The 11,370-nt window shown below is 41.7% G+C and overlaps 1 long non-coding RNA gene across 2 annotated transcripts; it reads left to right on the top strand.

The window, feature by feature from the left end:
• Positions 1-1,715: 1,715 nt before the first annotated feature.
• LOC146690189 (uncharacterized) lies at positions 1,716-5,138 on the top strand. 2 transcript variants are annotated; one of them, XR_014915752.1, is made up of 3 exons: positions 1,716-1,927; positions 4,326-4,483; positions 4,613-5,138. It is a non-coding gene; the product is annotated as an uncharacterized LOC146690189 (long non-coding RNA). The 2 variants fall into 2 exon arrangements; XR_014915751.1 differs by lacking the exon at positions 1,716-1,927 and having other exon boundaries at positions 1,939-4,483.
• Positions 5,139-11,370: the final 6,232 nt, after the last annotated feature.

Genomic DNA, 11,370 nt, shown 5'->3' with positions numbered 1-11,370 from the left:
AGTGCGTTTCTCACTGTTACATGCATTTGAATGGAGTTCTCGCCAGACACAAAGTATAGGTTTTCATCTTGGGGCCAGTGTTGTTGGCTGAGGACATTCACATTACACCAGGGCCTGTGATTCCTGTGAGGCCATCTTCACCACACCAGGGCCTGTGCTGTTGGCTGAGGCCATCCGCATTACACCAGGTTCTATGGTTCTGGCTAATACCATCCACATTACAACAGGGCCTGTGATGCCGGCTTCTACCATCCGCACTACACCAGGGACAGTGCTTCCTGTGAGGCCATCTTCACCCCACCGGGGCCTCTGCTGCTTGTTGATGCCATCCAAATTAGGGCCTGTGGTGCTGACCGATATCATGCACATTTCACCAGGGCCAGTGGTGTTAGCTAAGGCCATCCACATTACACCAGGGTGCGTGGTGCTGACCAATACCATCCATATTTCACCAGGGCCAGTGTTGTTAGATGAGACATTACAACAGGGCCTGTGCTACTGGCTGAGGCCAACTACATTTCACAAGGGCCTGTGTTGGTGGCTGTTGCCATCCACAATACACAAGGGCCAGTGTTGCTGGCTGAGGACATTCACATTGCACCAGGGCCACTGGTCTCTGTGAGGCCATATTCACCACACCAGGGCCTGTGCTGCTCGCTGATACCATTCACATTTCACCAGGGCCTGTGTTGCTGGCTGATTCCATCAACATTACACCGTGGCCAGTGCTTTTCTCGCACAAAAAAAAGTTTTTCATTATGTGAATAACTTTAACATCTTAGCTCAAACAGCTGCAAAACCTGTTTGCTCAGCACGGGGATATTGAAGTCTATAAGATAAAACCATGAATGCGTATATCTGAGTCTTTTGATCAAAAGGTACAGTTAACTTCATGAAGTTGTACAAAAAGGCTTTATTTCGCCAAGACAGTGCGTTTCTGACTATTACATGCATTTGAATGGAGTTCTCGACCGAAACAAAGTATAGGTTTTCATCTTGTGAATAACTTGAAAATCTTAGCTCAAACAGCTGCAAAACCTGTTTTCCCAACACGTGGATTTTGAATTATTTAAGATAAAGCCATAAATATGTGTGTCTGAGTCTTCTATCAAAAGTTACAACTATTTATATGAAGTTGTAGAAAAACGCTTTATTGCATGTAATGCTTACTGTTACATGCATTTGGCATTCTCAAACAAAACAAATTATAGTTTTTTATTTTGTGAGTAACTTGAAAATCTTAAATCAAACAGCTGCAAAAAACATTTGCACAACATGGGGATGTTGAATTCTATAAGATTCAGCCATAAATATTGTTAAGTATCAACACTTCGTGTTTCGTTTAATTCCTCATAGGCATCTGATGGAAGACAGCACATGGTCTACTGAGCCACTCAGTAGACCATTTTACACTTTTATTTTACACTTTTATTTCTTACAAAAGGGGGATGTGTCCTGCATGGCACTCTGCTGCCAATCTCGAAATGACGGTGTGTGCTTAACAGTTTTCCCACTCTAGTCTAAACAACAGTGTTACACAAGCATTCGGTAGGCACGTTGCATAGCGTACTCATAGGTTGTTGTCTATTAGCTGCTAAACGTCTTTACTCAGCTCCAGCAAGGCTACGACCTTGCCCTACTTCTCCTCTGGTTGTTTAAGTTATCTCTACCTTTTGCAGTCAAGCGTGGGTGAGAGTCTCCTACATTTTTATCTTGTACTTGTTTTTACACCTTTTAATGTCAAAGTTGGTCTCTGTGATTTTTCAGTGTTGGAAAGACTCTTTCTTGCACTGAGGTCTGCTTGTTAAATAAAAAAGTGTAAAATTAAATTTCAATAAACTAACCATAATGCCAGCTCATATGCTCTTAACGCTGCATCTTTAACTCTTTTACAGGATTTGCAGTCTTCTGATTCCTGATGAGTTCCGTAAGTGACAAGCTTACTGACTGTGTTTACTCTTCTGTGTATTAGGTATTAGGAGTAGGTATGGGTGCAGGGGAAGGCTGTGTCCTGGCTGACTCTATTCATGAAAAATATAATCTGTGTTACAACAAGATTGAAATTGAAACTCAGCATTGTTTCCCAATTTTCCAAACCCATATGAACTGTAGCCTCAGCTTTCTGTGCTTAGCTGACAGGAGGGATAGCAGAACAGATGTGTTATAAAATTTTGAGCAATGTCCTTGTACAATATTTAAGCTGCTTGTAAAGTGAAGAAAGTAGACACTTTAATCAGCCCACTCCTACAACCTGAAATGTGTGAAAGTCTAAATATTTATCAGAGGGGCTCACTAAAGATGATTTCAACAGGACAAAACTGCTTAAACTACTTCAATCTCCCACTGTGACCACTGGTGCAGGGCAGGATGAGGGTTTGAAGGTCAGTTCCTGCTATTGCAGCATCACTGAGTGTCTATCTTAAGATAAACATCATTTATTTTTGAGGTCGGTTTTGATCAAGAACATAAGTATAGCCTGCATGAAACAACCAGAGCAGGAGGTTCAATCAAGAACACATATGACATATGACACATATCTGCTTGACACGAAAGCAGTGCACACTGAACTCAGGTAACATTTGTTATTAGAGGAGGTCAAAAAGTGTGTCAGTGAGAAATATCCATCAAAAGCATGATTTACACTAGCTGCAGCTCACAGTCAGCAACTCATCAGTTTTGTTGTTCAAACCAAACAAGAATTTTTCACATCACGTTGTCCTGCAGGAACTCACCGGATCACCTCTCCAGCACTTTGATCCCAAGACAGGAATACAATATGCAGAGTTAGTTTAATTGATTGGAATTCAGCTGTCATCTTCAGAGTGTTTCATTTGATAAAGTTAAGAACGAGAAATCAAGTGGTCAGAGCTATCATGGTGATATTCAGGGTCAGATTCTGTGCTAGTGCAAAACCTTCTTTTGGCCTGAAAAAGCTACTGTGGGGTTTACAACAGAGGAGCAATTGAAAGCCTGCAGGTCAAATTAGCGTCAGGATGCATTTGCAAAAATGTTTCGTGTGAGTAGAAAGTTCTCTGGGTGATCCAACCGTGCGTTAGTTGATATACAAACATGCAATGAGAACATTTCAGTAATTAGCTGTTAAGTGTCACCCAAACATGAGGAGGCCAGTGAAGGAGCCAGTGACGGTTTAACAAAAAGAATACAGTGTGAGTGCAGGTTTACATGTTTCTCTCTGAGAAAAAGAGACGTCGATGTGTTTCTATTAGTGTGAAATCCTTTTTAGAAATTAGGCACTGTGTGAGGTCATTTAGTAAGAGTCAGTGAATCTTTCACAGTTGTAAAACACATAAAAAGAAACAACATAAGTAACGTATGTTTTTTCCCGAGGGTGGTGGGGTAGGACTTCATGTGTGGGTGACTGAGAATGTCCATTTTATTAGATATGTTGTTGTAACTGTTTCAAAGTCAGTAATGCATGAATCTGCAATGATTTTTCTTCCTTAAAAGAGGACTGTGTACAGTGTCCATTTGTGTCTGTCTCCACGTTGGGTGATTGTGGAGTATGAATATGTGTGCATGAGGGTGGGAATGCCCGTTGGTGGCTGCGTGCGCCTGTTCGACTGTGTCTGTATGTCAGGTCGGTTACACTCCACGTCTCTGGGAACATCTCAGGCCCTCCAAGGTATGGAGGCCTATCTCGATTCACCACACTCCTTGCCGTTAGTTGATGCCCTCAGGCGTCGGTGTGTTGGTGGTTCTGGTGTCCGGGGCTGGGCGCTCAGGTATGTACCGGCTCACTCCCAGTGACTGCTTGGCGAGGTCTGGCACCCGTGGCTCCGTCAGGCCACTTCCGGGGGGTGGGGGGCTCTCAGTCCTCTGGCCTCTGGGCCTGTGGCTCAGGTCACTCTGCCACAGCTGTCTGCCGGCAGAGCCCACAGCCACATCACGGGCCCCCTGTGGCTTCTGCTCCGTGGCTGCTGGGTGACCTCTAATCTGGGGCTCTCCTCAGCGCTTCCCAGGAGGGTGGCATGGCTGCAACTCCGATGGTCCTCCTTGGGCTCTCACATTCTGGGGGCCTCTGGGTGTCTGGGGCCTGGATTTCCTCCATGCCTGCTACATGCACTGGGGGACAGACTATGGCTCCCTGTTAAAAGTAGAATGGGAGGCAGAGCCTTCAGTTTTATCTTTTGTCCTGTCTTCCTCTGCTCATCCCAACAGGTTGTGGCAGATGGCTGTCCCTTCCTCAGCCTGGTGCTACTGGAGGATTCTTTCTTTTAAAATGGAGTTTTTCCTTCCCACTGTTGTCAAAGCGCATGCTCATCAGAAATCATATGATTATTGGGTTTTTTCTGTATTTTTCAAAGATCCACATCAAAAGGAGCAGGTTAAAGTGGTTCTGGCATCTGACAAGGATTCCTCCTGGACGTCTCCCAGGTGAGGTGTACTGGACGAGCTCCCACCAGGAGGAGGCCCTGAATCAGACCCAAGACATGATGGAGTTCCCCTAGATAAGCTGGAGGAGGTGGGTGTGGAAAAGGAGGTCTGGAGTTCTCTGCTTAGGCTGCTGCCCCCACAACCCGGCCACAGATAAGTGAAATAAGTAGATCAAATATAACTTGGTGTTCTAAAGAATATTGTTGTTTCCTTGCAGGACACCAGGAGAGATGAGCCCTCCATCACAGATGGTGTGGTCACCTGCAGGTTCAAGGTCATTGCATCTCCAGCCCACATCTACTGCCACTGTACTTAAGGGAAGTTGGGACAATGTTAAAGACTTTCTTCAGACAATTGCATTTGGATGAGCTAAATTCATGACAGGCACTCAAGCAGTAATGCCTCGACTGACAAACGAACATACCAAGCTTCTGTGTTGTTTGAGCCAGAGACTGCACTTGTGGATGAACAATAAAAACATTTTATATTTATTATATTAGTAATGTAACTTGCAATAAAAAGTTATGGGAAGCTTAAACTTAGTTTCAGAATAATTAAATCTGAGACTTTGTTTCATTGAAAAGTTATTAAAGTTTTAAAGTGTGTGACAAATAAAATAATAAATTATTAAGTAACACCAGCTACAATATTGGAAATATGTGTGTTGTTCAGCAGAACAGTGTCCAGTATGTTGGCTGAAATGCTTTAAATTTGAAAATAAAAGTTGGGCTGATTTTAACGCATTACAAGGAGTGTTTTAATTATTATTTTCTAAATAAGCAGTGTTTATATTACGTGTAATGAAATAAGTTCAAGGATAATAAAAGGTAATGAGATTTAATTGCATTCAACTTATGTGCAGCAAAACTAAAAATAAGTTACGGAAGTGTTCAAATAATATGTGTGCTTTTAAAAATGCTCGTCTATTTAAAGACTACACAATCTGTGTTAATTCTAATTATACCACAATCCCTTGCCGTGTTATCAGATGAAAGTACAAAACTCTCAAGAACCCCCCTCCTAAATTTCAGGTGGCATTTTAAAAACATGCCATGACATAACACACAGCTGCTATAATCATACAGTGAGGTCAAATGTCAATTATCGTTATAGGTTCTTGCTATATGTTATAACATAAACACAGCACAGTTGTAAGAATAATAGTTTCTAGGTTCTAAGGCTTTTTGTCAGTTTAATAGTGAGCTTTACGAGACTCATTTTCGTGCCAAAGGCTTGCACAGGCCTAAGTTCCCTTATGACAACTAGAGCTGGAAACAAGACCTCAAGCGATCCTAAGGCTAATTAGCACGGCTAGCATTTAAAAAACATCTGTTAAATGTTGTCATTGCTAGCATATACCTGTATTACAGCATGGTAAGTAGCGAGAACGCAAAGTTTTTGTTACCTTTGAAAAGAAAAATGTGAAGCTGTAATATTAGCATGAGCTATGCTAATGTTATTCACTGAAACAAACATCTCAGGTACTGACTTACTGCTTTCTAATATCTGTGTTTATTTCTGAATATACCTACATGGTTATTAGACATCCCACATAAAGGGTGACAAAGGCAGTAACTATAAATGACCATAACTTTACTGTAAATTACACTGATGGGCTCAGTTCATATAGTTATATCACGTGCACACGCACGTTAGCAACCGTAACCACGCAGGCTGTTGGTATATGAATGCTGCGCAAGGTTCCAGCTGTTCCTTTACACTTGCTCTTGGATTTGTCTTGACCTGCTCCAAGCTCAGCTTGTGGAAAGATAACTTTTGGAGAATATTTCTACAGAAAGCGGATTTTACTACAAAGCGACAACAACTACTGCATCTTTGGATCTTTTGTACTTGTGTTTCATCATAACAGCAAAGCTTGAAGATCGTGGACCCCGACTCGTCGACAGCCACCAGGTACATTTCAAAATTTCTTCAATTATTTCAAGAATCACTAGATGACTATAGTAATTTTACAGGTTCCAGTGTGAATATCACGTTTTAATGTGATCAAAATAAGTGTGTTCTAAGACTTTTCCTGGCAAATCGCTTTTATGCTTTAAATTTTCCAGGAGAGGTGTAGAATTTATTACCGACTGGTGTATGAATGTGAAAAAAGGTTTTACTTTGATTTGAAGCCTTCAAATTTGACACTTTTTTCCAATGAAATGGTTAAAATTAGCTTAAAATTCGTAAAATGCCCCCCTCCCCAAATATACATAAGTATATGTGTATATCGGTTTCTATGGTAACAGCATCTCCTCACAATGTTAGGACATATAGGAGTAAACACACCAGGTCCCCTGTAGGTCCTGACATCATTTTCTTCTCAAAGGCTTCATTTGAATAAACTATAACTTTTCCCCAGCTACATATGCGATGATAAATAAAATAAAATGAAATAATATAAAAAAGAATATTAAAACATCAATCATAGTCAAAAATAATCATAAAGTCAAACTGTTACAAAAATGTGTTTTATTTTTAAAATTGTGTGTGGAGTTCTACTGCCTTTTTTGCATTAGCAATATTTAGGACATGGAATTGGTACATGGGGAGATTAAATGTTTCGTTATATTTTACATCGTTAATGAAAGAATTAAAAAAAATATGAGAATGAGCTGCTAAATTATTTATGGATTTTCTGCAGTATGCTATTCATGTCCAGTTCTTTACAAATCAGTACCTATTATCCATGACCTAGTCCAACGTAGTGTTTGCATAAAGGTTTAAAAAGAACAAATAAACAAAATGAATGTATACAAAATACAATACTGTTACCTTAAAAGTGTAGTGTGCACAGAGTGAGCTGCCTTGGCAGAGATTTGGATGCTTCACTTAATGATTGTGGACATAGTTGAAATCTTGTTTTCTTCTCACATGAACAAGTAAAGTGTCATTCAGTCTGATATGAATGTAGCCTGTAGCTTTAGCACTGGGTGCTTACTACATTCCTACTGTTATTTTAAACTTTGTTTCCTTACAGGCTGTCTTGACTACATTGTTGAACGTCCCAAGAACGAGACCTTTCTGAAGTCATCAGGATCCTTGATGACAGTCTCCTGAGCGCCATCTCTTCTGATGAAGCGTGGGACACTGATACCGTGCGTGTCAGTAAAGGTGAGTACATCGCCCTCTCATCCTCCCCCTCTTCTCATGAAGAACTGGATGCTGATGCGTGTCAGTGAAGTGGAAGGTGAGTACCCCCTCCCCACCTTGCTTTCTTGCACTGAGGTCTGCTTATTGTAAATATCTTGTACTTGTTTTTACACCTTTTAATGTCAAAGTTGGCCTCTGTGCTTATCAGTGTTGGAAAGACACTTTCTTGCACTGAGGTCTGCTTATTGTAAATATCTTGTACTTGTTTGAACACCTTTTAATGTCAAAGTTGGCCTCTGTGCTTATCAGTGTTGGAAAGACTCTTTCTTGCACTGAGGTCTGCTTATTGCAAATATCTTGTACTTGTTTTTACACCTTTTAATGTCAAAGTTGGCCTTTGTGCTTTTTCAGTGTTGGAAAGACTCTTTCTTGAACCGAGGTCTGCTTATTGCAAATATCTTGTACTTGTTTTTACACCTTTTAATTTCAAAGTTGGCCTTTGTGCTTTTTCATTGGTGGAAAGACTCTTTCTTGCACTGAGGTCTGCTTATTGTAAATATATTGTGTTAACTTGTTATTTTCTGTTTTATCGCGAGAGTACTGTTGCCCGCGAAGGGTTGTTGTTGTTGTCCGTATGAAAAATGGCGGAATGAATAAAGCGCTGTGAATGAGAGTACGACGTCGTGTCTTTTGAGTTAACATTGGTAGCAGAGGATGGTTTCCAATTACAAAGTACCACCAAAGCTTGATGAAGCCAGGCCATACGAATGCTGGAAGAATGAAGTCAACATCTGGAGACGAGTTACGGAGCTGGATAAAAAGAAACAGGCACTCGCGGTGGTGCTGGGCCTCGAGGGAAGAGCCAGAGAAACGGCCATGGAGATACCCGCAGAAGATTTGGACAAAGATGACGGTATGGAAATACTGCTTGCAAAACTTGACGCGGTGTTTCAGAGAGAAGAGAAAGACCGCGCTTATGAAGCCTACTCGTGTTTTGACTCCATTGCAAAGAACCACAGCGTGTCCATGGCAGACTACATTATAGACTTTGAACAGCGTTATAACCGGATGAAAAAGTGGAGGAGTGTAACATTACTTTGTACACTAAAGCCTCAATGACAGACGCTGAAATTTTCCTGACTGAGGCACTGGGGTCAACCATTATTGATACTGCATGTACACGTACAGTTTGTGGTCAGAAGTGGCTAGATAGTTACATGCGTGACCTCAGCCAAGGCCAAGTAAACAAGCTGTTGCAATCAGAAACCCCCAGCTCCAGACCATTTCGCTTTGGGGATGGTATTGTAGTGTATTCCAGCAGAAAAGTGAAACTTCCAGCCAAAATTGGACAAACAAAATGTGACATTGAAAGTGAAGTAGTTCCTGTTGACATTCCACTACTACTGAGCAAAACGTCTCTCAAGAAAGCAGGGACTGTTCTAGACATGGAGAATGACAGTGTTGTCATGTTCAAGCAGCCTGTTCCTCTAGAGCTCACTAGTTCGGGACACTATTGCGTGGACATTAGAGATGAAAATACTACAGAAAGTTGCAATGAAAATGAAGTTCTCATGGTAACTGCTGAAATGTCTACAAAAGAGAAACAGAAAGTCCTTGTGAAACTTCATAAGCAGTTTGGTCATGCATCTGCAGAGAGGTTATTGAGGCTCATCCAAAGCTCTGGCAATACAGATAAACAATGTGCAGTTATTCTACAAGAGATAGTTCATGACTGTGACATTTGTCAGAAATATTGCAAAACCAAGCCGAGACCTGCTGTTGGTCTACCCCTGGCTTCTGAGTATAATGAGACAGTAGCGATGGATCTACATGAGCTGGAGCCCAATGTGTGGTACCTTCACATCATCGACCACTTCACACGCTTCAGTGCCGGCAGCATCGTAAAGACAAAGAAAGCTGCAGAGATCATCAACTCCTTCATTCACACCTGGATAAGCATTCACGGTGCCCCCAGACGGCTCTACACAGACAACGGCGGAGAGTTCAACAACACAGACATTCGGGACATGGCTGAAAACTTCAACATTGAGGTAAAAACAACGGCGGGGTATAGTCCCTGGAGCAACGGACTACTGGAGAGACATAACATGACACTTACAGAAATCCTCCTGAAGGTAAAAAAGGAACGTGGATGTGACTGGCACACTGCGCTAGACTGGGCCCTTATGGCCAAAAACAGTATGCTTAATGTACATGGTTATAGTCCACATCAACTTGTGTTTGGCCAAAACCCCAACCTTCCTTCTGTGTTGATGGATAAGCCACCTGCCTTAGAGGGCACAACTGTAAGTGCAAGAGTAGCTGAACATATCTCAGCATTACATGCTTCCAGGAAAGCATTTACTGAGGCAGAGTGTTCAGAAAGGATCAGGAGAGCACTACGCAAACAACTTAGGCCTACAGATGACAAATATGAGGCAGGAGATAAAGTATACTACAAACGAGTCGACTGTACAGAGTGGAAGGGTCCAGGTGTAGTTATTGGGCAGGATGGAACTGTTGTATTTGTAAGACATGGGGGGACTCTTGTAAGAGTACACCAGTCAAGATTGACTAAAGTGGATTCACAGACTGGAGATAAACAAATACCACACAGTACTACTGATGATGACAACAAAGACGCAGTTGAAAATGATGACACTGACACACCCGATGGTGAACAGAGTATTAGTGAGGAAGAAGACATCACTATTGACAGAGAAACCAACACTACAGAAAACATGTCTGTCACACAAACTGCAAATGAGCCCTCTACACCCACTGATCACGTCTCTGCAAATGTAAAATTAAGATCAGGACAGCTGATTGCTTTTACCAACAGCGACAACGGTGTTCAACACACAGCCAGAGTGCTAGGCAGAGCGGGAAAAGCAAAAGGGCAATACAAAAACTGGTACAATGTGCAATATCTTGAGCATGATGGTAGTGAAGGTGAAAACAGAGATGCAGATGTACTCATAACAAAAGATATTTCCTTTGATTCTGCTAAGCAGCAGGAGATTGAGAGCTGGCAAAGTAATGGTGTGTTTGATGAAGTGAAAGACCTGGGTCAAAAATGTGTGTCTACTAGATGGGTCTGTACACTCAAAGAAACTACTAATGGTGTTGTCCCAAAGGCTCGACTTGTGGCACGGGGGTTTGAAGAGGTAAATACTAAAGAACTACAGAAAGACTCTCCAACATGTGTGTCTGAGTCCCTCAGACTGGTGCTAGCTGTGATATGTCAAAACAAGTGGAGAGTAAATTCAATGGACATTAAATCTGCCTTCTTGCAGGGAATGGAACTGTCAAGAGGCATCTATCTTCGTCCCCCACCTGAAGCTGGCAAGGACAATGTTCTATGGAAACTGAAAAAGTGTGTTTATGGACTTGCAGATGCTTCACTTTATTGGTACAATAAGGTCAAAGACATTATGCTCAAAACTGGTGGTAAAATATCACAGGTTGATCCTGCAGTGTTCTATTGGCAGAATGAACAATCTGAGGTTACAGGAGTGCTTGCATGTCACGTTGATGATTTCCTTTGGGCTGGTTCAAGTCACTTTGCAACTCATATCATTCCTGTACTGAAATCTACCTTCCTTGTGGGCCGTGAAGAACATGACAGCTTTTCTTATGTTGGTATGGACATTTGTACAGTTAATGATGTAATAGAGGTGCATCAACAACTTTACATTGACAACCTACAACCGGTTCAGTTACAAGCAGCACGGGCTGTACAGAGGGAGGCTTCCTTAAGTGAAACAGAACGTGAGATACTCAGGTCAAAAATAGGACAGATTTTGTGGGTTGCCAAACAAACAAGGCCTGATGTTATGTTTGACACATGTAGCCTTGGATCTAATATCAAAGATGCAA

This window comes from Copadichromis virginalis, linkage group LG16 (genome assembly GCF_057382275.1).
Source record: "Copadichromis virginalis isolate Kocher_CV1m ecotype Utaka linkage group LG16, C_Virginalis_male_GT1.1, whole genome shotgun sequence".
Lineage (NCBI taxonomy): Eukaryota > Metazoa > Chordata > Actinopteri > Cichliformes > Cichlidae > Copadichromis > Copadichromis virginalis.
This window is presented reverse-complemented; position numbering and strand designations above follow the sequence as displayed.